General features: G+C 41.1%; 1 long non-coding RNA gene across 2 annotated transcripts; it reads right to left on the minus strand.

Annotated features, from left to right (window-relative positions):
• Positions 1 to 217: 217 nt before the first annotated feature.
• Positions 218 to 27,745, minus strand: LOC105603374 (uncharacterized). 2 transcript variants are annotated; one of them, XR_009597342.1, is made up of 5 exons: positions 27,658 to 27,745; positions 25,381 to 25,629; positions 22,852 to 22,964; positions 6,859 to 6,963; positions 218 to 3,107 (listed from the first exon to the last, which is right to left on the minus strand). It is a non-coding gene; the product is annotated as an uncharacterized LOC105603374 (long non-coding RNA). The 2 variants fall into 2 exon arrangements; XR_003586037.3 differs by lacking the exon at positions 6,859 to 6,963.
• Between the last annotated feature and the right edge of the window lie 26 nt (positions 27,746 to 27,771).

Here is a 27,771-nt window from a genome sequence, read left to right on the forward strand (position 1 = left end):
CACCAAAAAATGCCAACTATTGTATATAGAATGGATAAACAACAAGGTCCTACTAGATAGCACAGGGATCTATATTTAATGTCCTGAGATAAACCATAATGGAAAAGAATATAAAAAAGAATGTATATCTGTGTATAACTGAATCACTTTGCTGTACAGCAGAAATGAACACAACCTCAGAAATCAACTATACTTCAATAAAAAATTTTAAAAGATATTTTACAAGTGACAAAAGATACCTAAATGTTTATTTTATAATAAATATCTTTATCAATGAGAAAACAGAAATTTGGATGGGTGAGATAACCTTTTCCAAGGTCACACAGCTAGTTAGTGGCAAAGCCAAGGCAGGATGCTTGCACCTGCTGACTTCACAAACAACTCCTATGTCATTAAGGATTCACGGAGTCATAAAGGAATGAGGACATAAAGGAATAAGACCATGTTGTGGTTTTCAAAAACAACAGCTACATATTCTTCAGCACTAGTAGGAAGTAGGGTCTGTGTTCCTTCCCTTATGACTGCTTTGACCAACAGACTGGAGTGGAAGAGATATTAGGTCTTCAGAGGTCTGCCTGGGGATTTCCCTGTTGGTCCAGTGGCTAAGACCCTGTGCTCCCAATGCAGGGGGCCTGGGTTTGATCCCTAGTCAGGGAACTAGATCCCGCATGCCCCAACTAAGAGTCTGAATGCTGCAACTAAAGATTTCACATGCCACACTAAGACCCACCACAGCCAAATAAATATAATTTGGATTCTACCCCCCCAAAAAAAATCAAACATAAAAAATAAAAGATCTGCCTGGTTCTCTTGGGAGGTTCATTCTGGGGAAAGTCAGCCTCCATAGAGGAGTATCAAATACCCTAGGACTGTCTTGCTAGAGAAGACGCAAGAGGTGCACTGGTCTACAGCCCCAGCTGAGTTCCCAACTGACAGCCAGCATCAGCTAAAGGCCATGTGATGAGCAATCCTGGATGTCCAGCCACTTGAACCTTCAGAAGACTCTAGCCTCCAGCTGTGAAGTGACTCCCTGCTATACGTCTTCCCAGCTGAGGCCCCAGACATCACGGAATAGACAAGCCATCCTCAGTGTTGCCCTGCCTGAATTCCTGACCCACACGCTCTGTGAACATAATAAAATGGTTTTTGGAAGACAGTTTTGGGGTGATTGGCTATGTAGCAGTAAATGGAACAGACACATACAACTCGTGCATCTGTCCAGTGATATTTAAGTCATTAATTTCACATGACTTCCTCTAACAGCTTTTCAGAATTCTCTTAGCAGGCACTGAGAAGGTGCCACTTTCGGGGAATGTGCTTAGAGAGAACAGAGCTCCCCCGCCTCCTCATCCATACTCCTCACTCCAGTGAGGTCTGCTTTCTGAAAGTAGAAAGGCAGGGGTATTAACTCCAGTGTCATGTTAACCTCTCTTTAGTTCCATTCCTCCTCTCTCAAGTGAGAGATGGAGAGTAATTCATGGATCTGCTGGGCCGACCCAGGAAAGCGAAGCTGTGAATCTGCTCTAGGAATGCTTCGGTGTACTCTAAGGATAATCATGGAGGCCACCTCTGAAGGCCTAGCCTGCTTCCCTCTCTGCCCACTCCAGAGCCCCTCCTTTTGCCTTCATGTCTGGTAGATACTGTCTGACTCTGCTGAAATAACTTTCTCAGCCCAAGCTATTAGCTCTACAGAGCCTCACACAGCTGCCATCCTTCCCCTCTTGTTTGCACCTTTCCAATAAAAGCACTGCCTCTTTTGATTACAGGAGAATTCTCCACTCTAATTGACTTCCAGGCATTAAAGTTTTACTGAGATGATCTCAGAGGCTCCCTGGGGAGAGGAGAAGTGCCGAGCATCACCGCCCTTAGGGCCCTGATGCTAGCAGAGAGCGTCTAAAACGGTATGCTCTAAATTTTGGCAAGACACCTTCTGGTGAATACAAAGAGCAGCTCAAAGCAATGGCAGCTGGGTCCCAAGGTCCCTGACTTCTCACTGACCTCTGCGACAGCTGGCAGAGTAGGACACAGACCTGGAGATCCTCGCACCTGTATCCCTGCCTACCTCTGTTCATGGGGGTGCCTCTGCAGAGACACAGAGAAGTGGGAGGTGTGGCGACTGCCCTAGACAGGTCAGCAACGCACAGGCACACATGACCCATGCTGAGACAATGTGAGGCGATATAATTAGGTGCCAGATTCAGTGGCATCATCATCACTAAAAGAGGTAAGTTTGGGGAGGAGACAGAAGCAGGAATTAAGGATGATTGAGGAAGGTTTCCTAACAGAAAGGAAAAAAAATGTTAGGCCTTTGAGAACAATGGTAATAGTGAACACCTATAAATTACTTGTGTGTGTGTGCACGCTCAGTCATGTCTGACCCTTTGTGACACCATGAATTGTAGCCCACCAGGCTCCTCTGTCCACGGAATTCTCCAGGCAAGAACACTGGAGTGGGTAACCATTTCCTCTTTCAGGGGATCTTTCCAACCCAGGGATCGAACTTGAGTCTCTTGTGTCTCCTGCATTGGCAGGCAGATTCTCTACCACAGTGCCACTACTTGTTCGGTGCCAAATTCTGCCACGTGGCCTTCAACATATTTATTTCTCGTAACAACCTTTTGAGACAGATTCTGGTTTTAATGACTTTTCTTAAACGTTTTTTTCTTTTTTTTTTAATGTGGGCCATTTTTAAAGTCTTTATTGAATTTGTTACAATACTGCTTCTGTTTTACTTTTGGGTTTTTTGACCACAATGTATGTGGGATTCTAGCAACCCAATCAGGGATTGACTGCACTGGAAAGCAAAGTCTCAACCATTGGACCACCAGGGAAGTCCCTAAGGCCCTTTTAATAGATTGGAAAATCATGGCATGGAAAGCCCAAGTAACTCAGTTAGAGTCAGAACTAGTAAACAAGAGAGCCAGACTGTAGAACCAGACACTCTGACTGAGATCCTGTGTTTTTCTGTACTGTGCTGCCTTTCAAGGCATTTGCATCAGGACGAAGAAGAAGAGAAAGGCCTTCCAAGCAGGAAACACTATAGACAAAAAGGCACAGAGTTGGAACTGTGCTCTCCGTCCAACGGCCAATCATTTTTCCTCTAGCTCCTGGGGAAAAAAAAAAAGAAATAAATCACATATGTGGTTTTTATATGCTTAGAAAATTTCTGGAATAACAGCCAAAAAATTTAACAGTGATTACCTCTTAGAAATGGAAACAGAGGAGAGGGCAGAAATGGGAAAATAGTTCTTACTTTTTATTTTATACTCTCCAAATGTTAGAAAATTTTGCCTCAATTAGACAATTCCATACTGTTTTGTAAAAAAAAAAAAAAAAAAATGAACAAAAGACACTCTTCTCGTATTGTCCCCACAATTCCTCTAGGGAGTAGCTGCTAAGAGGACAAACAGACGAAGTCAGAGCCAGTCCCTGGGCTATCGGAGTGTGCTCGGAAGATATGCCTCGGCATCCTGCCCTCCATCCAGAGGGAGGTGTGGACCTACCCTCCTGCAGTAAGAGGGTCCATCCAACAGGCCCAGGATCCCAGGTTCCCCCCAACCCTCTTCTCTCTTTTCTGAGCTTCCCTGGCTCTCCACTCATCACCATGTGTTTGCAGAGATCCCCAAGAAAGCTGCAGACCCATGTTTTGCCATTTTATTAAATTGAGGACTTTTAAAAATTGAGAAATTCCATATAAACATCAAGATTTCTTTCTTCTTTTGACCAAACCAGAAGATCTGGAAACTATAGGCCTGTTTTCTCACTGGGCTCCTTGAAGCTGAGTTGAGGCTGCTGTCCCTTTTGAAATGACATAAGCTGTTTGCCTCTGTCTTTGTTGTTGTTGTTCAGTTGCTAAGTCATGTCTGACTCTTTGCAACCCAATGAACTGCAGTGTGCCAAGCTTCCCTGTCCTTCACCATCTCCCAGAGTTTGCTCAAACTCATGTCCATTGAGTCAGTGATGCTATCTAACTATCTTATACTCTGCTGACCTGTTTTCCTCTTGTACCCAATGTTTCCCAGCATCAGGGTCTTTTCCAACGAGTCAGCTCTTCACGTCAGGTGGCCAAAGTATTGGAGCTTCAGCTTCAGCATCAGTCCTTCCAGTGAATATTCAGGGTTTATTCCCTTTAGGATGGACTGGTTTGATTTCTTGGCTGTCCAAGGGACTCTCAAGAGTCTTCTCCAGCACCACAGTTCAAAAGCATCAATTCTTTGGCACTCAGCCTTCTTTATGGTCCAATTTTCACATCTGTACATGACTATGGGAAAAACCATAGCTTTGACTATATGGACGTTTATCTGCAAAGTGATATCTCTGCTTTTTAATATGCTATCTAGGTTTGTCATAGCTTACCTTCCAAGGAGCAAACATCTTTTAATTTTATGGCTGAAGTCACCATCTGCAGTGATTTTGGAGCCCAAGAAAAAAAATCTGTTACAGCTTCCATTTATTCCCCATCTATTTGCCATGAAGTGATGGGACCGGATGCCATGATCTTAGCTTTTTGAATGTTGAGTTTTAAGCCAGCTTTTTCATTATCCTCTTTCACCTTCATCAAGAGGCTCTTTAGTTCCTCTTCACTTTCTGCCATAAGGGTGGTGTCATCTGCATATGAGGTTGTTGATATTTCTCCTGACGATCTTGATTCCAGCTTGTGCTTCATCCAGCCCAGCATTTCACATGATGTACTCTGAACATAAGTTAAATAAGCAGGGTGACAATATACTCCTTGATGTACTCCTTTCCCAATTTTGACCAGTCCGTAGTTCCATGTCTATATCTAACTGTTACTTTCTGTCCTGCATATAGGTTTCACAGGAGACAGGTAAGGTGGTCTGGTATTCCCATCTCTTTAAGAATTTTCTACAGTTTGTTGTGATCCACACTGTCAAAGGCTTTAGCATAGTCAATGAAGCAGAAGAGCTCTTTTGGAATTCCCTTGCTTTTTCCATGGGCTTACCTGGTAGCTCAGATGGTAAAGAATCCACCTGCAATGCAGGAGACCTGGGTTCACTTCCTGGGTTGGGAAGATAGCCTGGAGGACTACATGGCAACCCACTCCACAAGTGATGGCAATTTGATCTTTGGTTCCTTTTTACGACTCCCTATATTCTCCCATATAAGTCCACTGTCTTTTATATGCATCCATATAATTGCTTTCTTATAAATGACAAGCTCCCTCAGGTACATCCCCCGCTCGGTCCTGGTAAGCAGCCAGATTTGCAGTCTGTAGTTTAGATTGCCAAATAATTTCCAGTTATTTCACAGTTCTGTTCCCCCCAAGATCCTTTAGTGCAGGAACCAAGTCCAACACAGCCTTTTCATTTCAAACATCCTCTCACAGTGAAGATCTCATTTCCTTTGACAGCCTGATGAACTGATACATCATAGTTAAGATACAGAATAAAGACCTGGATTGCAATCCATCCAAAACTGGCTGTAACCAAATCATTCATGTACCTCAATGCTCAATCCTCAAGAATGGGTTGTACTTTTATGCCTGGAAACATGGATAGAAACACACTGCTCTCCCCTCAGCCTGTAGTTTTACTAAAAGTAACTGCTGGTTTCTCTTTTATGTCTTTATAGACAACCTGTATTGCTCTGGCTGATCTTTCTTCCCTCCTTGACAATCAACTTCCGATCACATCACTCTCCTGCTTGTACTTACTGCATGAATGATACAATGAAAAAAAGGAATCCCTTTACCTTCTATTTGATAGAAGATAAAAGTGAAAAAATAGTGGGGAAAAAAGTGAAAAAAAAAAAAAAACCTTTCCTGTCATGCTAAAATTCTTTCACACCTTTAACCTAACTTAATCCTTACAAAAACCATAAAAGAAGGATTTTCTGGTTTTAAAAACAGGCTTCCCCCTCCCTTAGAATTGACTCACTTTACAAAATTTTTTAATTTATCATTTTTTTAAATGTGGCTATTGTGCTACAAAGGAAGGATGAGCAGCCAGTTGTATCAGCAGCTGAATTTCTCATAGACCCCAGAGAGCAGCTTCTGTGAGCCAGTCCAGCACTTCCATGATTCAAGTCTGGAGCAAGTAGATGTAGCTGTCATGGGGAAACCTCACTCCTCTTGGAGAAAGGAACAAGGCCAATGATCTGGACCCAGGTTTGCAATCTTCACTAACCAAAACGCAGCACACCTAGGATGTCTTCATGCCTAGGGACCCTATAAGCTCTTCAGTTCAGTTCACTCAGTCGTGTCCGACTCTTTGTAACCCCATGGACCGCAGCACGCCAGGCTTCCCTGTCCTACACCATCTCCCGGAGCTAACTCAAACTCATGTCCATTTAATTGGTGATGCCATCCAACCGTCTCATCTTCTGTCATCCCCTTCTCCCACCTTCAATCCTTCCCAGCATCAGGGTCTTTTCCAATGAGTCAGCTCTTCACATCAGGTGGCCAAAGTACTGGAGTTTCAGTTTCAGCATCAGTCCTTCCAATGAACATTCAGGACTGATTTCCTTTAGGATGGACTGGTTGGATCTCTTGCTGTCCAAGAGACTCTCAGGAGTCTTCTCCAACACCACAGTTCAAAAGCATCAATTCTTCAGTGCTTAGCTTTTGCAATAGTCCAACTCTCACATCCATACATGACTATTGGAAAAACTATAGCTTTGACTAGATGGAGCTTTGTCCGCAAAGTAATGTCTCTGCTTTTTAATATGCTGTCTAGGTTGATCATAGCTTTTCTTCCAAAAATGGGCACAATAAAGGACAGAAATGATATGGACCTAACAGAAGCAGAAGATATTAAGAAGAGGTGGCAAGAATATACAGAAGAACTATATAAAAAGGATCTTCATGAGCCAGATAATCACGACAGTGTGACCACTTACCCAGAGCCAGGCATCCTGGAATGTGAAGTCAAGTGGGCCTTAGGAAACATCACTATGAACAAAGCCAGTGGAGGTGATGGAATTCCAGTTGAGCTATTTCAAATCCTAAAAGATAATGCTGTGAAAGTGCTGCACTCAATATGCCAGCAAATTTGGAAAACTCAGCAGTGACTACAGGACTGGAAAAGGTCAGTTTTCATTCCAATCCCAAAGAAAGGCAATGCCAAAGAATGCTCAAACTACTGCACAATTGAACTCATCTCACACGCTAGCAAAGTAATGCTCAAAATTCTTCAAGCCAGGCTTCAATACATGAACTGTGAACTTCCAGATGTTCAAGCTGGTTTTAGAAAAGGCAGAGGAACCAGAGATCAAATTGCCAACATCCATTAGATCATTGAAAAAGCAAGAGAATTCCAGAAAAACATCTATTTCTGCTTTATTGACTATGCCAAAGCCTTTGATTGTGTGGATCACAACAGACTGTGAAAAATTCTTAAAGACATGGGAATACCAGACCACCTGACCTGCCTTCGAGAAATCTGAATGCAGGTCAAGAAGCAACAGTTAGAACTGAACATGGAACAACAGACTGTTTCCAAATTGGGAAAGGATTACGTCAAGGCTATGTATTGTCACCGTGCTTATTTAACTTATATGCAGAGTACATCATGAGAAATGCTGGACTGGATGAAGCACAAGCTGGAATCAAGATTGCTGGGAGAAACATCAATAACCTCAGATACGAGCACAAAGCTCTTACAAAATACAATTAAGGAGTTTTTAGAAAAAAGTTTCTGAGGATAATTAGTCCTAGGGAGAGGTTACTTTAAGAGAATTCACTTAAATGGGAAGCAACATTTTAGAGCAATGAGTGTGTGTAGGGGTGTGTGAATTGGGGCTTCATCTCAAAAGGAACTAAAAATCATGATAGTAAATTTATTTTATTTTATATTTAATCACATTTTGATCATATCAGCAAAAATTAGACTAATTCTTAAAACACAAAAATGAATCAAGACTTGTTTGGGGCATGTTTTTCTGGAAAAATATTATATGACAGCAAAATATGACATCAATCATTTCTTACTTGACCTTCACAGAAAGGATTTTTAAAAGAGAAATTTTGTAAAATAGTCAAGGGCTTCATCACTTTTTCCCAGGACCTCTCCAGATCCTTTGAACTTCCAATCATCTCCTACTGAAGCATTATCTTCATTGATTCACTCTTTTTCAGTTGTAACCAACACTCTGCCAGACTCTCATTTCTTGGAGGTTTTCCAGCAATTATTCAATCAGTCCTCCATCGTCACTTTCTTTGTCTTAGTGAAACCCTGCAAACCCTCTTTTGCAAGATTGGCAATTTTCACTTTGCAGCTGGTACGCACAGTAAACACGGTGACATTCTGACACTAACGCTGGGTGTGGGGTAGAGGCTATGTGAAGCCAGAAGGAGGTGTGAATGGGGACTAGCTTTTTAAAGATGGATTTGTTCGTGAACATTTCCTGTTGGGACGACCTTTATTTCCCAACTTGTAATTATGGGTATTCCAATAGTAAGAACTCTGATAATGAAGTTCCCTTGCACTTAAAACACGCATTAACATCGCAGGTTCAGGTGAAAGGACTCCACTAGGAAAAGTGTGATGAGTCTACTACTGGTCAAGGTGGTCAACTGTAAACTGTGTGATGCTGGCTGAGGGAATGACTAAGGGCCCTCCAGGCTCTGGCTTCCAGACTCAGTGTGTTTAAACCCTAAAGGTGTGGTCAACAGCTAAAGCTAAAATAACTGAAAAGAAACACAAATATCTGCTTTGTGACTACTGCCACCTACTGAAATTAAGCTTCATTTCCAATTTTATCTCTATTACTATCATCAACACTACAATTGACCCTAGGGAGCAGCGCATTGCAGTCTATTACTTGGATAGGTTAGCTTAGCTCGAGATCTCTTCAAGAAAATTAGAGATACCAAGGGAACATTTCATGCAAAGATGGGCTTGATAAAGGACAGAAATGGTATGGACCTAACAGAAGCAGAAGATATTAAGAAGAGGTGGCAAGAATACACAGAAGAACTGTACAAAAAAGATCTTCACAGCCCAGATAATCCCCATGGTGTGATCACTCACCTAAAGCCAGACATCCTGGAATGTGAAGTCAAGTGGGCCTTAGAAAGCATCACTACAAACAAAGCTAGTGGAGGTGACGGAATTCCAGTTGAGCTATTTCAAATCCTGAAAGATGATGCTGTGAAAGTGCTACACTCAATATGCCAGCAAATTTTGAAAACTCAGCAGTGGCCACAGGACTGGAAAAGGTCAGTTTTCATTCCAATCCCAAAGAAAGGCAATGCCAAAGAACGCTCATGTTCAGTTCAGTTCAGTCGCTCAGTCGTGTCTGACTCTTTACGACCTCATGAATCACAGCACGCCAGGCCTCCCTGTCCATCACCAGCTTCCGGAGTTCAGACTCACATCCATCGAGTCAGTGATGCCATCCAGCCATCTCATCCTCTGTCGTCCCCTTCTCCTCCTGACCCCAATCCCTCCCAGCATCAGAGTCTTTTCCAATGAGTCAACTCTTCGCATGAGGTGGCCAAAGTACTGGAGTTTCAGCTTCAGCATCATTCCCTCCAAAGAAATCCCAGGGATGATCTCCTTCCGAATGGACAGTTTGGATCTCCTTGCAGTCCAGGGGACTCTCAGTAGTCTTCTCCAACACCACAGTTCAAAAAAAGAATGCTCAAACTACCGCACAATTGCACTCATCTTGCGCACTAGTAAAGTAATGCTCAAAATTCTCCAAGCCAGGCTTCAGCAATACGTGAACTGTGAACTTCCAGATGTTCAAGCTGGTCTTAGAAAAGGCAGAGGAACCAGAGATCAAATTGCCAACATCCACTGGATCATTGAAAAGGCAAGAGAGTTCCAGAAAAACATCTATTTCTGCTTTATTGACTATGCCAAAGCCTTTGACTATGTGGATCACAATAAACTGTGGAAAATTCTGAAAAAGATGGGAATGCCAGACCACCTGACCTGCCTCTTGAGAAACCTGTATGCAGGTCAGGAAGCAACAGTTAGAACTGGACATGGAACAACAGACTGGTTCCAAATAGGAAAAGGAGTATGTCAAGGCTGTATATTGTGACCCTGCTTATTTAACTTATATGCAGAGTACATCATGAGAAACCCTGGGCTGGAAGAAGCACAAGCTGGAATCAAGATTGCTGGGAGAAATATAAATAACCTCAGACATGCAGATGACACCACCCTTATGGCAGAAAGTGAAGAGAAACTAAAAAGCCTCTTGATGAAAGTGAAAGTGGAGAGTGAAAAAGTTGGCTTAAAGCTCAACATTCAGAAAACGAAGATCATCGCATCTGGTCCCATCACTTCATGGGAAATAGATGGGGAAATAGTGGAAACAGTGTCAGACTTTATTTTGGGGGGCTCCAAAATCACTGCAGATGGTGACTGCAGCCATGAAATTAAAAGACACTTACTACTTGGAAGGAAAGTTATGACCAACCTAGATAGCATATTGAAAAGCAGAGACATTACTTTGCCAACAAAGGTCCATCTAGTCAAGGCTATGGTTTTCCAGTAGTCATGTATGGATGTGAGAGTTGGACTGTGAAGAAAGCTGAGTGCTGAAGAATTGATGCTTTTGAACTGTGGTGTTGGAGAAGACTCTTGAGAGTCCCATGGACTTCATGGAGATCCAACCAGTCCATTCTGAAGGAGATCAGCCCTGGGTGTTCTTTGGAAGGATTGATGCTAAAGCTGAAACTCCAGTACTTTGGCCACCTCATGTGAAGAGTTGACTCATTGGAAAAGACTGATGCTGGGAGGGATTGGGGGCAGGAGGCGAAGGGGACGACAGAGGATGAGATGGCTGGATGGCATCACTGACTTGATGGATGTGAGTCTGAGTGAACTCCGGGAGCTGGTGATGGACAGGGAGGCCTGGCGTGCTGCGATTCATGGGGTCGCAAAGAGTCGGACACGACTGAGCGACTGAAGTGAACTGAACTGAAAGAGATCTTCTTTAGATATAGGAGCTAAAGAGAAGTTCTGCAAGGTCTGGCAAGGTTTAAAATCCCTTCTTCCTATTGGGAGTCTGTTGGGAGATTCTGGATTTGCATCTGGTTTGGTCTGGACTGGGTGAAGTTTGGCTCTACAAGTCTTCCTGTCATGTGTAGTAACTGGGAAATTCATTCTTGGAATATGGTTCGTTCTTTCATGTCTGACTTTGCACATAGTCAGACACTGACTTTGCACAGTTCATTATACTGTTCTCCCTCGAGATCAAAACCCAACGTCCCTTCTAGAAAGGCTTTTTTAACCTCCCCAAAGCTTTTGTCCCTTTCCTCTGTGTTTCAGGTAAGTTTTACTCAGTTCTTTACAACACTTATCATGTGCAACTTAATTATTTAATAGCTCATTTCTTCCTCTAGACTAAAGCTTTTCAGGTATAACTGCCATTGTTTATCTCGTTAGTATGTGTTTCTTTAGTATATTGAAGATACTCACTAAACATTTTTTAAGTGAATGAATAAATACTGTGATCATGCCAAATGGCTCGAGGTTGCATCAGCCTCCAAAACTTGGGAGTTTTGTTTGTCTGTTTGCTTTTGTTGAAGTATAGTTGATTTACAATGTTGTGTTAATTTCTGCTGTACAGCAAAGTGATTCAGTTATACATATATATATTCTTTTTTTTAATTGGAGGATAACTCATTTACAATGCTGCACTGCCTTCTGCTGTACATCAGTATGAATCAGCTATAAGTTTACATATATCTCCTCCCTTGTGAGCCTCCCTCCCACCAATCTTTTTCATATTCTTTTCCATTATGATTTATTACAGGATATTGACTATACTTCCCTGTGCTATACAGCAGGACCCTGTTGTTTTGGTGGAACTCTTTTGACTCTTTGAACTCTAATCATGTAATTCTGTTAATAGAATTTAACATGTAAACAGCTAATTCTGTTAAAGGTAAAAGCTGAAAATAGAAAAAAGATAATACAGGTAGAAGTTTTAGTATTTTTTTTCCTGACCTCTAGTTTGAAAACCTTAACAATAAGCTCCTGCAGCAACAGCAGGACCTGTGCCCCTGGAGCCCAACACAGAGTCTGGGATATGAATGTAAAGTTTTAGGAAATGAATGAAGAGAAATAGATAAAAACAAGTTATCTTAAGATAAGGTCTTTCAAGTTATCTTACTATTTGGCCCCTATCATAGAGATATGATCTAATTTGTTTAGGACTGACATGGAGCTAGACAAGTTATTTCCATATCTTTCATATCAATTTTTCTGTGGAAGAAAAGAATGAAATCTAGAAAACTGGCCTTGATTTGTTCATAACAGATAGTTTAATCTTACACATCAGAGACCACCATCACGGAAGAGAATCACAAGGGTAGAAATGCTGAGGAAGGGTACCCGTAGTTTGAAGAAAAACTACCGTTCATTTAAGAACCACTAACATTTATAGGAAGCAGTGAAAACAGAGTCAAGAGGGTGGTTTGTGGTTCTGGCTTGCCACTTACTCACCTAACCAAGTCATTTGGTCTCAATTTCCTGTTAAATGCAGAGGGCTGCTCTTGATGGTCACTAAGATTCAATTAGGTCTAAAAATTATTGTATGTTCTACCAGTATCCTAAATGGCAAAGTAGGTCAGACTGATCTAGACAAGGAAACATTTTTATCTTTAAAATAGAAATAAAAACATTTCGGAAAAGAAAATAATATTTGATTTGGGCTTTGAAATTTACCAATTAAGTACTATATAACTCTATTTTTTAGTAAAATCAGTGTACTGGATACAGTTCCTTTACATGAAAATACCATGGTGTTTTTATCAAGGCTCTTTGCCAATAGCTTCTCTATTTCATAAATTATATTTAAGACGCTGTTTTCTCTTTCTGATCTCTGCGTGGCGAGGAAAAAAGAAGGCATGCTTAAGTAATAAGTGATGATACTCATCTCTTACTTTTTCTCATGTTCATTTCTATGGTCTACCGCAATTATGTTTCTTTCCTGAGGATGGCTAAAAATGTACCTGCAGCAAGAGCCTGTAAATCCAAAGCAAATGCTTGATTAGCTGCAATTAGGGGCTTATAAAAATAAATACCAGGTGATAGTTTGCACTATTCATCAAAGAGCATTAATGGAGGAAAGGGATAGCATACTTTTTTCCCTTTTTAAAAATAACCAAATGAGGAAAAGTCATCTTAGAGAAAGCCCCCTTAAATAGACTGCATCATTAATAGTGTTCTAATCCTTTTCCTGGAGCTATAGCAAACAAGTGATCCAGAGACACATTTCAAAGTCTTGGCACCCACACAATCTTTCACCTACATAAAAGTCTGTATGTACCATAGCTGATCTAGGGAGGAGACACAGCCCCTGCCAGAGATGATGCCCAGAGCAGAGAGGAAGGAATTCCTTGGCTTCTTCCTTTCTTTTTTTCTCTAGACTCTTGGTAGTGCTGAAACCGACCAAAAGCTGACAAGAGTTTGGAAAATGTGGGCTCCAGGAGGCAATCCCAGCCAACCAGGGCACCACATGAACAAGCACAGAATCAGCATCGTCCCCACACCCACCCTTATGCTACTCAGCATTCATTCCCATCCTTTAACCCATTCTTAACTCTCTGAAATGACATCATGCTTGTACCTAACACAGAATGGTAGCATAAGTGCCTGACATTAGGCTTTTGACTGTTCAGGCATCCATTTCAAAAGATAACTTAAACACGCATGTTCAGTTCAGTTCATTCGCTCAGTCATGTCCGACTCTTTGCGACCCCATGAATTGCAGCAGGCCAGGTTACCAGTTGTATAACACAGCTACTGGCAAATAAGGAATTAGGGTACCACCACCAACGCAGCTTCTTTCAGAAAGCCCTCAGTAACCTAGATAACTGACCACTTGAGCAACCCCACTTCTTCCCCTTGCCTGTATCCCAATTCCCACTTTTATGTTTTAAAGAGCAAATCCATGACAACACTGTAAATTGACTATCCTCCAATAAAAATTTTTAAAAGTACAAAAAAATTTAAAGGGGGGCACAGTTCGACAGAGGATGAGATGGTTGGATGGCATCACCAACTCAATGGTATAGGTCTGAATAAGCTCCAGGAATTGGTGATGGACAGGAAGCCTGGTATGTGCAGAGCATGGGATCGCAAAGAGTCACACGTGACTGAGTGACTGAACTGAACTGACAGTTCCTGAGGCAAAGAACTGTGTTCCTCCTTTGCCTGGCAAAGAAATAAAGCTACTCTTTCCTTCTCCAAAAAAAAAAAAAAAAAAAAAAAAGGTGAACCCGTGAAACCCTAATAAAGGGATAATATTCACAAGTGGAAGTTGGAGTACTTTTTTTCTCGACCACCACTTTGAAAACCTTAACAATAAACTGCATTAATAGCTCAGTGCACTGGGCATTAATTCTTTTGAGGTATTCCTTTCCCTGGCTTCGGGTTATTTTCTCACATCTGATCAGTATTCCTGGGAATATTTGAGGAAAACCCTCTATAGGCTCCAGGTTTCTCTCTAAGTGCAATTCTCTCCTCTTGGGAAGCCTAGCCTAAGCACTCTTGCTATCTTATTCTCCTCCAGATTCTCAGCTCCTCCTCAACTCAAGGAGTCCCCAGGCTCTGCCTGGTTCACTTCTTATACCAACACCTGGAAATTCTCTCAAGGAAGGGGTCAATTCCTATTTCTCATCAGGGATCACTGTCCTCTGTTGCCTGATACTGAGTGTCTTAAAAACCACTGTTCAATGTTTTGTCTGTTTTTTACTTGTCCTAGACTCGAGGTTAAATCCATTTCCTGTTATTTCATCTTGACCTGAATTGGAAATTCTCTCTGTTGTCATTTGTCTTAATTTCTTATTTCCATTGCTTGAGCTTAATTTGTTCTTTTTCTAACCTTCTGAGTAGAATGTTTAACTCATATAACATCACTCTGATTTATAATGATATTCTTTTTTATCACAGCTTTAGCCATAATTCATAAATTTTGCCATATAGAGTTTCTCTTATTATTGCTTTCATTCTCTCTGTTGAGAAAAATCTTAAATCCCCAAATGGTTGGGGTATTTATTGTTGGATCATTTACACCATTGTTATTATTAACATGTGGTTTTCCCACATTATGATTAAAGGCTGTGGGGAAGCATATCCCATGGTGGTTAGCAACTTGCATTCTTGAATCAGAAGGCTGGAGTTTAAATTCCTCTCTTTTTTCTGCCTATATGACCTCGGACAGAGTATTTAACCTAAGGCTCAATTTCTTCATTTGCAAAATTGAGATAATGATAACACCTATCTCAGATGGTTGCCCTAAGCATTAAATTATAATAATTGAATCCACATGCCAATGCAGGAGATGCAAGAGATGTGGGTTCAGTTCCTGGGCTGGGAAGATCTCTTGGAGAAGGAAATGGCAACCCACTCCAGTGTTCTTGTCTGGAGAATCCCAGGGATGGGGGAGCCTGGTGGGCTGCTGTCAATGGGGTCGTACAGAGTCAGACACGACTGAAGCGACTTAGCAGCAGCAGCAGCAGAGTATTTAATCTGAGGCTCAATTTCTTTATTTGTAAAATTGAAATAATGGTAACACCTATCTCAGATGGTTGCCCTGAGCATTAAATAATAATTGAATCCACCTGCCAATGCAGGAGATGCAAGAGATGTGGGTTCAATTCCTGGGTTGGGAAGATCTCTTGGAGAAGGAAATGGCAACCCACTCTAGTATTCCTGCCTGGAAAATTACGTGGACTGGCAGGCTACAGTCCATAGGGTCACAAAGAGTCAGACACAACTGAACAACAAAGCACACACACACAATTCAGGTAAAAACTTTAGCACATAGTAAACATTCAACAAATCTTAGTTAATTTCTATCTGGGGGAATTTATAGAAGGTCCTTTGTGGTCAGCTTTTAAAGTTTAAGTGGCACTGGCAACAATTAAAAAATGATGTTCTCTGTACGCATAAAATTCATTATGGCAGCACATGCTCTTGATCCCAACTCCCTAAGCCCTTGGTCCTCTCTGCAGCTGTAGGGGACAGTAAGCTGACAGTCCCTTCAAGGATCTATACATCTCTGCTTCTCTACTTGAAGGTACTCAGCAGGGTTTGGGACTTAAAAGCCCTCAGAGAATGTTCTCAACCAGTTAGGGATAGGTAAAATTGGATAAGTACCTTATCTTTGCTGTCCTGGAAGAATCCCCAGAGTAACTGAGCTTCAGTTACCCATGGGACAACTTACTCATTTATGAATCCTGGCTGGGGTTTTCCTCCTTCTTGTTTTATCATCTTTGCTCTTTTTCTTGTGTTCCTGAGATTACTTCCTAAATAAACCAACTACACTAAGACCTCACATAGAATCTACCTTCTGCTGGACATGGACTAACATAGATACATATGTATTAGACTATCCTATTAATTGTATTGCTCACGACCTCTAAGGAATGGTTCTCAAATCTCATTTCATATTATAATCAAGTGGAGAAAAAAAGGTTTCTAGGGACTGTCAAAAACATCCAGATTTAGTAAAGAGAGACTTTATTCAAAAGGATTACTGGGTTAAAGCTCAGGGAACTTGGGAGAGACTCTTAACCAAAGTTTGGCTAACAAGCATTTTGTTCTGATTGGTCAACTGGGACAAGCAGTTCAGTTAATCATTTATGAAGTCAAGAATGGGAACTTATAGGCTAGTCTTGTCATAGGTAAACAAGAAGGATGCATGAGTCTTACCTAAGTTATATGGAAGAAAATGCTTCTTTGCAGTCTTTTCCAGAACACAAAAGAGGCCCCGTCACACAGAACACACGTGTGTGTACGTGTGTGTGTAGGTTTCTTTAACTATCCCTGTTTCCCATCAGTACATGGTCCAGGTAAAATTTAACATTGTCAGGATAAAGCCTGGACTTCAATACTTTCTAGAAGCTCCCTAGGTAATGTATGGATTTCAATAAGAGACTCGAAAGACACATCAACTAATCAAAATGCATGGACTTTATTCAAATCCTAATTCAAACAAAACTATTTGTAAAAATGACTTTTATAAAACAATTGGGAATTTTAATACTGAATCTTTGATGAAGTAATTACTGCTATTTTTAGGTAGTATAATGATATTGTACCTATGAATTTTTAATTTTTTTAAAAAGTGATATCGGCATTTTGGTTATTTTTTTTAAAGATCTCTTATATTTTAGAGATATTGCCTGTAGGAAGTGTTTATAGATCAAATGATACAGTTTCTGGGATTTGCTTCAGTATAATATAGAAGACATTACTTTGCCAACAAAGGTCTGTTTAGTCAAGGCTATGGTTTTTCCAGTGGTCATGTGTGGATGGGAGAGTTGGACTGTGAAAAAAGCTGAATGCTGAAGAATTGATGGTTTTGAACTGTGGTGTTGGAGAAGACTCTTGAGAGTCCCTTGGACTGCAAGGAGATCCAACCAGTCCACCCTAAAAGAGATCAGCCCTGGGTGTTCTTTGGAAGGAATGATGCTAAAGCTGAAACTCAAGTACTTGGCCACCTCATGCGAAGAGTTGACTCATTGGAAAAGACTCTGATGCTGGGAGGGATTGGGGGCAGGAGGAGAAGGGGACGACAGAGGATGAGATGGCTGGATGGCATCACCAACTCGATGGACGTGAGTTTGAGTGAACTCCGGGAGATGGTGATGGACAGGGAGGCCTGATGTGCTGCGATTCATGGGGTCGCAAAGACTCACACACGACTGAGCGACTGAACTGAACTAAACTGAATATAGAAGGGGAGAAAGAGGGTAGGGAAAGTTGGCCAGGAATTGGTAAATGTCAGAGTTGGGTGGTGGGTCACAAGAGTTCATTAGCAAAGGCTTTCCTAAGGAAGTTCCTCAGAGAAGGCAATGGCAACCCACTCCAGTACTCTTGCCTGGAAAATCCCATGGATGGAGGAGCCTGGTAGGCTGCAGTCCATAGGGTCGCGAAAAGTTGGACACAACTGAGCAACTTCACTTTCACTTTTCACTTTCAAGCATTGGAGAAGGAAATGGCAACCCACTCCAGCATTCTTGCCTGGAGAATCCCAGGGACGGGGGAGCCTGGTGGGCTGCCGTCTATGGGGTTGCACAGAGTTGGACATGACTGAAGCAACTTAGCAGCAGCAGCAAGTAAGTTCCTTGGGCTTTCCAGGTGGTGCTAGTGATAAGGAATCCACCTGCCAATGCAAGAGATGCAGGTTGGATCCCTGGGTCAGGAAGAGCCCCTGGAGTAGGAAGTGGCAACCCTTCCTACTCCTGTATTCTTGCTTGGAAAATTCCATGGATATGGGAGCTCGGAGGGCTACCATCCATGGGGCTGCAAAGAGTCAGACATAACTGAGCAACTGAGTACATACACTGAAGGAAGCTCCCTAACTGACTTTAATAGGCAGCCCATGTTGAAAACTGCTATTATAAGCCTTACTTATTTTTCTGTCTACTCAACTGCCAAGACTGAAAGAGGTTTGTTAAGGGCTCTGTTCCCATGGCTATTGTATTTCTATCAGTTTCTCCTTGTATTTTATGCAATGCTTCATTTATATAATTCAGTGTTTTATTAGTTGTCTCAGTAAGGTTTATGAACCTTAGGAAAGGTTCCTTTTCCTTGGGAAAAAAATGCTCATGGCAAAAGTAAAGGAAAAAAACTCAAGCAGTATAAAAAGGTATATATAATAAAAACTAGATTTCTCTTTCATCTCAGATTCCCAACTTTCAGTCCCTCTCTAGAGTGTCAGACACAATTATTAGTCTCTTCTGTCTCTATCAAGGAATAGTCAATATATATGTGAACACACATATGTATACATGTACACATACTTGGACTTCCCTGGTGGCTCAGACAGTAAAGCATCTGTCTACAATGCGGGAGACCTGGGTTTGATCCCTGGGTTGGGAAGATCCCCTGAAGAAGGAAATGGCAATCCCCTCCAGGACTATTGCCTGGAAAATCCCATGGACAGAGGAGCCTAGTAGACTACAGTCCATGGGGTCGCAAAGAGTCAGACACGACTGAGTGACTTTTTTACCACCACTGAGTGACTATTTTACCACTCTGTAAATTACAGATAACTGGTAACAAGGCAAAATAACTCCTGCCTATAGACACGCAAGTCAATTCTGTCAGGTGCACGGACAACCCCCCTACACACACACCTGTTGAAAACCAGTTTATCCCTCATTTGCACATCCATTTCAACCTTCCTTTATTGCATATCAATCTTTGCTTCTTGACTTCTCCTTTGAACCAGTTATGACATCTGCCTAGCCCTCCTCTGTACAAAGTCTTTCCCTGTCCCTATTTCTTGTTTGCAGGAAAAATGCTTCAGTCTCCAAGCCTTCCCCAAGTTCCAAAAAGCTGGCTCAAGCAGTTAATGATTTGGAAAAGAGAGTCACAGGACTCCTGGTTCCTTCAAAGAAATATAGATAACAATCTGATCCATATCTTTGAGCTGTTCTGCAGAAACTAAGACCCTCACCCAGATGAGGATGGGGACTACATGCTGATCACAAGCACTAGAACTCAGACTGACTGGAACCAGAATACTGAGATTCCTGAAACATCATCCTGTTACCTTGCCACCAACCAGTCAAAAGAAGGTCCACGATCTAATCAGACATCTCACCACCCTCTCCCCTAACAGTGTCTTTTAAACCTCTTGCCTGGAAGTCATTGGGAAGTTCAGGTCTTTTGAGTGCAAGCAGCCCATTCACCTTGCTTGGCCGTTGCAATAAACCTTTCTCTGCTCTGAAAATCAACTTTTTGGTTTGTTTGACCTCAATATGTGCTAGATACATGAACTTAAGTTCAGACAAGACTGCCTTCATTTTGAGCAAAATTTAATCTTCAGCATTTGTTAATTTTACGTTTGTATGAGAGTCATGGTTTTCCTCCCTTTTTTTTTTTTTTTTTGAGAATTATCCTCTAACAGTGTTTTGCAAATAGGCTGAACATACAACTCTGGAATTTGAGGAAAACCCAACTATATTTTTGTCTCTCATTGTCCAGTGTGTGTAACTGTCTGGATGCATCAACTCATTTAACCTGTCCCAGTCATCTGCTTCAACAATATTCTTTTACTTGTATGTTTAAGTTAAATGTAATTACATTTGTAAGATGAATTTCTAGAAGAGAAACTGCAAAGTCACTCTCCAAAGAGATTAAACCAATTTACCCTCCCACAGAAGAGTATATAAAATGATGGGTTTTCCACATTCTCTAAACACAGTACATTATCAAACTTTTATATCTTTTCCAGTCTGGTAGGTGAAAAATGTAATCTTAAATATGTATGTCCATCATTGTGAATGAGATTAAACACATTTTCATACAGTGTAAGCCGTTAATTTTCTTTTTCTGTAAACCACCTATCTATGCCCTTTGCTCATTTTTTTCATTGCATATTGATATTGTTCATATTAACTTGTAAGCTTGGTATTTTAAGGAAATTGGTCCTTTGTTATGTGTGTTGCATTGCGGTGCTGGGGTACTATGAGGAGATGGAGCAAAACAAGCATACTACAGATCAGTGGATTGAGAATATAGCTACATCTAGAAAGGCTGCAAATCTCGTATCTCCTCCAGCCCTCCAGAAATGACTGAGCTGTTACCTTCTCATTCACAACCACTCAGCAATGAAGATCTAATTGAAGTGCAAGAAAAAAGGTGCACTGAAAAGTTACCATGGAAACTGCCCCTCCCACGGCATTTACCATTCAAAGGCTTCTGCAGGCATTCATGTACAACAAATTAGCAAAGAAAGATTTCCAGACTCACGACCCTAATTTTGAATGCAGTTTAAAGGTGTTCGGAGGCACAAAGAATACCTGTGGTTTCTATAGGGAGATTACCAGGAAATGAATTGTCTTGGGTTCAGCTTCTGTGGACTATAATTTGTTGAGACATTAGAGGGTACTTTGTTTTTGCTGCAATTTCCCCTCCTTCCCCCACCTTCTGCTGATGGTTGCCAGTTCATAGTGCTTGCTGATCTCAGGAGTGGTTTAATACCAGGCCTGAAGCTTAACAATTACCTCTTGTCTTGCCTTTAGTGAAAGCCCAAGCTCACTGAATAGGTTAAGCTGTGAATCCAGGTGGGAAATGGTGTGCAGAGGAAAAATCCACACTCTCTGTGGGGCAGAGAAGGCAATGAAAGCTGGAAGAGAGGTTGCCCAAGGAGTAAAGACCTGTGCATTCATGCTCAGGCACTTCAGTCACGCCTGACTCTTTGCAACCCTATGGACTGTAGCCCGCCAGGCTCCTCTCGTCCATGGGATTCTCCAGGCAAGAGTACTGGAGTGGGTTGCTGTGTCCCGCTCCAGGGAATCTTCCCAACCCAGGAATCAAACCATGTCTCCTGCATCTTCTGCACTGTGGGTGGCCTATTTACCACTGAGCCACCTGGGAAGCCCTAAAGACCTGTGACCAACGTTGAAAGTATCCTGGTTGGTGTGAGATTCTGGTCAATGATGGCTGGGTATCTTAGGTGGATAGGGCCCTGGGCACTGGGATTTCTAGCTATAACAAAAAAACCTATTTAGTCCCAATGCAGGAAAAGAACAGAGACCTGGACACTTTCAAAGGACACTGGGCATTTCAGCTCTAACCATTGTGGCCTGAGGATTGTTGGTGCCTCCCCATATATGAATCCTGGTTATTTGTAAGTAACCTAATGCTGGATCAGGGAGGCAGGGGAGGCTTAACAAGGACTGAGGTTGATTTTTTTTCTGTCATTTTGGCCATCTGGGACCTCAGAACTACAAATAATTTCAATAATTAATTTGATACACTTATATATCAGAATTTTGGAGTAAGATTCACATCCACTGTACTTTTTTGGACTAGGATTTTAAGAAGCCTTAGGCAGTTTAGTTCCTGTACAAAAATCCCACCACAAAAAAAGCATACTTGTGATGTAGTTTTAATTTTTTTGTTCACTTAAGAAATACATATAACTGCATAAATTTTGCTTTATTTCCTTTTATTCTTTTTTTAAAATTTCCTTTTATTCTAACAATCAATTATTTTTTTTATGGGCGTGAACAGGCTTTCTGAAAATGTACTTTGATTATGACATTTTATCAGTAGGAAATGTGTTATCATGGATTTTAAGGTCTGACTTGTCACATTAAAGCCAGTGAGATTTAAAATCAGGGATGGCCTGGATGGTTCTCTGCTGCCCTCCAGTGGGAAAGCCAGACGAGGTCCAACATTTTTGGAAAGAAGAGACTGGTTTCTATTTCTAATATTGGCATGTAAAAATATAGACAGAAAAAAGAAGAAGAAAACTAAAAGATACTTTTTTCCTAGTGTGTTTAGAAATAAGTTAATGTTGAATAATGAGCTACTTTAGTACCACGGCTTCTAAGACTAATTAAAACAGGATTTGCCGACAATCTACAATCTAAACCTACAACTTTTGACATAAACCTACAACTTCTGACATAACTACTGAAAACATTCTGAGTCTCTATGTTTACTTATATAATATTGTTTCACTTATGAATATTTGTTTAATTATGACCTTGTAGTCTATCATGACACCCTATTTCTTTAGGAAAGCATTCTTTTAAAGAATCATTTAACAATTTTAAGGAAATAATGAAACTTCTCACTTTCTCCATGAATCTGGTTGATATAATGACAGGCTTACATTAAAAAGTTTATTAGGAACTTCTGCATTAGCTGCATGAGGGTTGAAGTTCTAGTCTTTTTAAAATTCATCTTTAAAATATCCACATTAATGCAATAAGCACTAGCAGACAATATTAGCTGCAAACCAAGGCACTCATGATTGTGTGTCTCATGATTGTGTATCTTTAAACAAGTTTTCAAAACACATTAATTCCTCTAAAACAATTAAAACAAAAAACAAGAAAACATTCATGTTTGTCTCCTGATGACGGTAAGAAGTCTAGGGTATGGTTTAAAGACATACCTGGTCACCTTCACTTCCTTCAGTAAACGGATTATGGAGCCAGAAAACAGGCATTTAAGCATGTGGACAAATATGTAAAAAAGGCCTTATCATTTCATGAATCTTTTTCCAGGCTGTTGAAAATAAGAAAGTAGATAAGAACAAAAGATTATAGTTCAAGCTTGTTTGAAAATTTTAAAAAGTGATAGAGCCTACATTACATAAATATCTATCCTAGGAAATTACAGCACTTTGGTAATGTTATTATAACACTTTGGCATAGTTTCCTGAGCAAGGTGATGATTAAACATAATACCTAAAGTATACTGAATATTTCCTACCTACCAGGTACTCTGTAAAGATTATTTCATAAGAACTATATGAAATAGTACTGTTGTTATTCCACTTAACAGATTTTTTAAAAACTGAAGATGTAAGAAGTTAATTAACTTGCTCAAGTAATGACAGAGGGAAGGGTCACCCTCCAGAGCAAGATTTAACAACTGTGGTTTATTTGGAAATAGAAGCCTTCTAGAACTCTTTTACTCTTTTTTAATGGATTGTATTTTAATTTAATACACAGGTAGACTTTTTTTCAGGATGTTAAAGTTTTCATGTTGTCTGGGAGTTTAAACAGAGGTCTCAAAATCTAAGAACAGTAATAGTAGGTGTCAAGGCTTCTTACATTTTGTATAAAGGTGCCAATCTCCCTATGTATAAAATTCTGAGATTGATAAGGGAATTCTGCCATGATAAGCCTCCTGAGAGTTATACAAGAGAAGACACAGAATTAAATGGAGAGTGATAAAGCTCATGGTGAATATATCTTTGTAAAGTTGTGAAAGTTCTGTGACACTTCCCCTCCTCATGGAGAAGGGAGAGTAATTAGTTATCTATTGCTGCGTAACAAATTATCCCACAACAACAAATATTTATTATCTCACAGAGTTTCTGTAGCGGGAAGAACTTGGGCGTTTAGGTGAATAGTGCTGGCTCAGAAATTCTCATCAAGTTGCAGTCAAGATGTCATCTGATTAATCAAGCTGAGTTCCCATACACACACTCTTGCTACAAGATGTCTAGAAAAAACAGAGTAACTGTCTTTCTCACTTTCTGTAAGCAGTGCTCACTACCACCAAGACACACAGTGGGGAATTCCTCAGACACAGAACGAAAACTCAAATTATGGACAGCAGAAAATAAAGCCACAAAACTATCAAATGTAAAGTCATCACTTTGGCTGCCCTACACCAAATAACCATTGCTTTCAATGATTATACTTCAAAAAAGGTTGCTATTTAAAATATTGCAACTATTCTTTACACAGTCAAGGATGCACTCACTCTGTCACTCTTCAAAAGAGTCAACCCAATGTTTCATCAGTTACGACATCCACTTCTAAGTCTAGAACCTCTAGTTGCTATCTATTCCTCTACACTTTACTAAATAATGAAGTTTACCAACGATATCACACCTCATATATAATAATGAAGTAAAGGGTAAAGAAAGAAAAGTTAAAACACATAACAGTATACATCAAGGACTTCTCCTGTAGTCCAAAGGTTAAGACTCTACCTTCCAATGCAGGGAACACGGATTCCATCCCTGATCAGGGGACTAAGATCCTACCTGCAGCAGAATCCAGCCAAAAATAAATTTTATTAAAAAAGTATACATCATACACCAAGAAAGGAAATGAAAGATAACTGCTCTTGTTTCTTCCCCTGACTATGAGAACTTCATTTTTCTTTATGACTTTCTTTTTCCACCAGCCATTCTACTTTTCCTTTACCTTCAACCAATACGTTGATTTCTAAGAGATCTGAGTCTTTGATGGACCTATCTGTTTTATACCAGCAAACCTATTTTTGCTTCATGATCAAGATTAATTACTGCCACCAAAACCCTAAACTTGTTCTTCTCCTTCTCTTGCTTATTCAGTGACACAAGACATGCAAAATGATTAGGTGGCTGTCCCAGCTCCAAATCAATGGAACCATTGTTCAGTCTTGTTGGAAAAAGTCCTTTCTTTGGTTAAAACAAACAAACAAACAAACAAACAAAAAACCCTAAACCAGCTTATACCCTCAGAGAATGGCAGTTTAAAAAAAATTATAATTGGGGTCCATTAGGTGTAACATCTCTTTGTTCTTAAACCCACTAATTTTGCCTTTGGAAATGTAGTGGTTTTAAAACATATCCACAGATTCCTTGACATTTCTTCCATTTAAAAAAGGAGTCTCCAAGAAGCTCAAATCAGTGCTCATGACACCCTAGAGGAGTAGGATGGGGTAGGAGGTGGGAGAAAGGTTCAGGAGAGAGGGGACATATTTATACCTATGGCTGATTCATGCTGAGGTGTGGCAGAAACAAACATAATATTGTAGAACAATTATCCTTCAATTTAAAATAAATGAATTAAATAAAAAAAATTTTTTTAGATATAAATAGCCTTAGCAACTAAGTTATATGAACCAAATGTGGTTTGAAGTCACTATAGTGGAATCAGGACTTCCACTGTTAGTTTAGAAAAGGCATTACAGTTCCTACCTGGATTTCTCTCTCTTGGGATGCTTGCCCTTGGAATCCAGCTACTATGTTGTGAGAAACCAAACAGCACTATGGAAAGGCCATGAGTAGGTGTTCTGGCCACAGATTCAGCATCAGTCACCAGACATGGAGTGGGCCTTTAGATGATTCCAGCTCCCAACTTATTGCTGCCCCAACTGGCATCAAGTAGAGAATGGAACACAGATAAGCTGTCTCCACTGAGCTCAACAAAAGTTACAAATCACAAATCTGTAAGCAAAGTAAATTTGAAGATGTTTTAAACAACTAAGTTTTAGGATAGTTATACAGAAATAGATAACAAGAACAAGAAAAAAGAGTATCAAACATTGGACACTAGTTCAAAGCATAAACTTCATCCTATAACACAGCATCAGAAAGGGTTGCTTCCCAGAAAGCACCATAACTAGGTCTTCAGTAAGACAAGCCTATTTAAACTTAAGGTATTTCAGAAAGGACAAACAAGTATCGCTTCCTCAATGGTGGGGAGGGCCAATGAAATCCACTTGCCTCCAAGTGGTTGACTGGTCTTCCTGGAGCATGAGGTCTATCACCACCTCAGGACTGGTCTCTGCTGCTAGCAAACTGAACACTCAGCAGTGGCTGGGTGATCCCATGCATAGCTCTAACCTTGTCATCACTGCCATTTCATTCATGAGTAGCACTGAACAACCACTGAGCCTGGAAAAGGAGGCTAAGTTTCATCTACAAAGTGGTTCATTTCATCCAGATGATTCTTAACATTCATTCTGTAAAGTCCATCACCATATTCCTTCCCAAGTCTTCCTTGTTATCAGTTCTCCAATCATGCTCTTTTCATGTCCTTGACCAACTAACTGGCCAAATAATTAGCCTTGTACAATGACTTATTACCTAAGACTTAGAGTGAGTGTCAGAATTCCCTCAGGTCAAATCTTCAGTCAGAAAGGTCTAACTGTCCCAGAATAAGAGATGCTTTACACCAGATACTAGTGTGAGGCCCAGTTGCTTCAGGATTTGGAACTTTATTGTCACTGTAAACAATTTTAAATAGTGTATTTCTTTGCCTTCTTATGACAATTTCTCTCTTGTTTTTCAGCCTCCTGGCTTGCAGAATCTTAGTTCCCCACCAGGGATCAAACCTTGGCCTCAGCAGTGAAAGCCCTGAGTCCCAACCACTGGACCAGATTGAGGCCTACCTGCCCCAAGGCCTGCACCACAGAAGCAGAGCCCAGAGCCAAGATCACCGCAGAAGCTGACCAAGCCCTTTGTAACTACTGCCAAAAGCTCCTGATAATCACTAACAAGCTTCCTGACTCCCAATTAGGCAAAGATGCCCATTTGAGTAAATATTCTATAGCGCCCCAACCAACCACCTAATAACTCCAACCATCCAGCAGGACTTTTGTCTTGAGAGTATAAAAATTGGCTATTAACCCACAAAAACTGCCAGCATTCCCTGGTCTGTCAGGAGGTCAGCCCCTCTGCACTCACAGTCCCTATGTTGTCTCTGTTCTTTGTTCTTAACAAATTCACTCTCTTCCTGAAATACTCTATGTCTGGAACTTGTTTTCCAACCATTGCTCAGACTGCCTCAACAGACCACCAAGGAATTCCCTCTCTCTTATTTAATCAGGTACTTGGAGCCTCCTGAAGATGGGACGACCCTCTTTGCCAAACCTTCTACTTCACCTCCTTTCAGGGCAGTTTATAATTCTCCATCCTTTTAGGTACTTCATGGTAAATATACCGGATCCCCTAGCTGCCAACAAACGTTTGAAACGGGTAGGTGCTACTACTACTAAGTCACTTCAGTCGTATCCAACTTTGAGCGACCCCATAGACGGCAGCCCACCAGGCTCCCCCGTCCCTGGGATTCTCCAGGCTAGAACACTGCAGTGGGTTGCCATTTCCTTCTCCAATGCACGAAAGTGAAAAGTGAAAGTGAAGTCGCTCAGTCGTGTCCGACCCTCAGCGACCCCATGGACTGCAGCGTTCCAGGCTCCTCCGTCCCTGGGATTTTCCAGGCAAGAGTACTGGAGTGGGGTGCCCTTGCCTCCTCCGTGAAAGGGGTAGAGGTGCCATCAAAGTCCCCATTTCCAGCATTAATTCTGTCAGCATTTTTCTTCTACTTGGGCCTGAGGAGGCACTAGAGAACAGTGCAAGCCGGGGTGCAGGCCCACAGAGAGCCAGTTTCGGATAGCTTCCTCAGCTCACAAAATGACTCTCTCTCCGGCAGCATTATATGCACGCAACAGTTTTTAAGTGTTTCTCTCATACCACAGGACCGCCACTGGGACACCAGCCTCAGCTACAAGCAGCCCTTGAGGTGAACACCACCAGCCAGGCCTCGACCGGACGGGAAGAGGCGGGACATCCGTCCGGTACTTGCCA

The sequence above is a fragment of the Ovis aries genome, chromosome 19, assembly GCF_016772045.2.
Source record: "Ovis aries strain OAR_USU_Benz2616 breed Rambouillet chromosome 19, ARS-UI_Ramb_v3.0, whole genome shotgun sequence".
In the NCBI taxonomy this organism is placed as follows: Eukaryota; Metazoa; Chordata; class Mammalia; order Artiodactyla; family Bovidae; genus Ovis; species Ovis aries.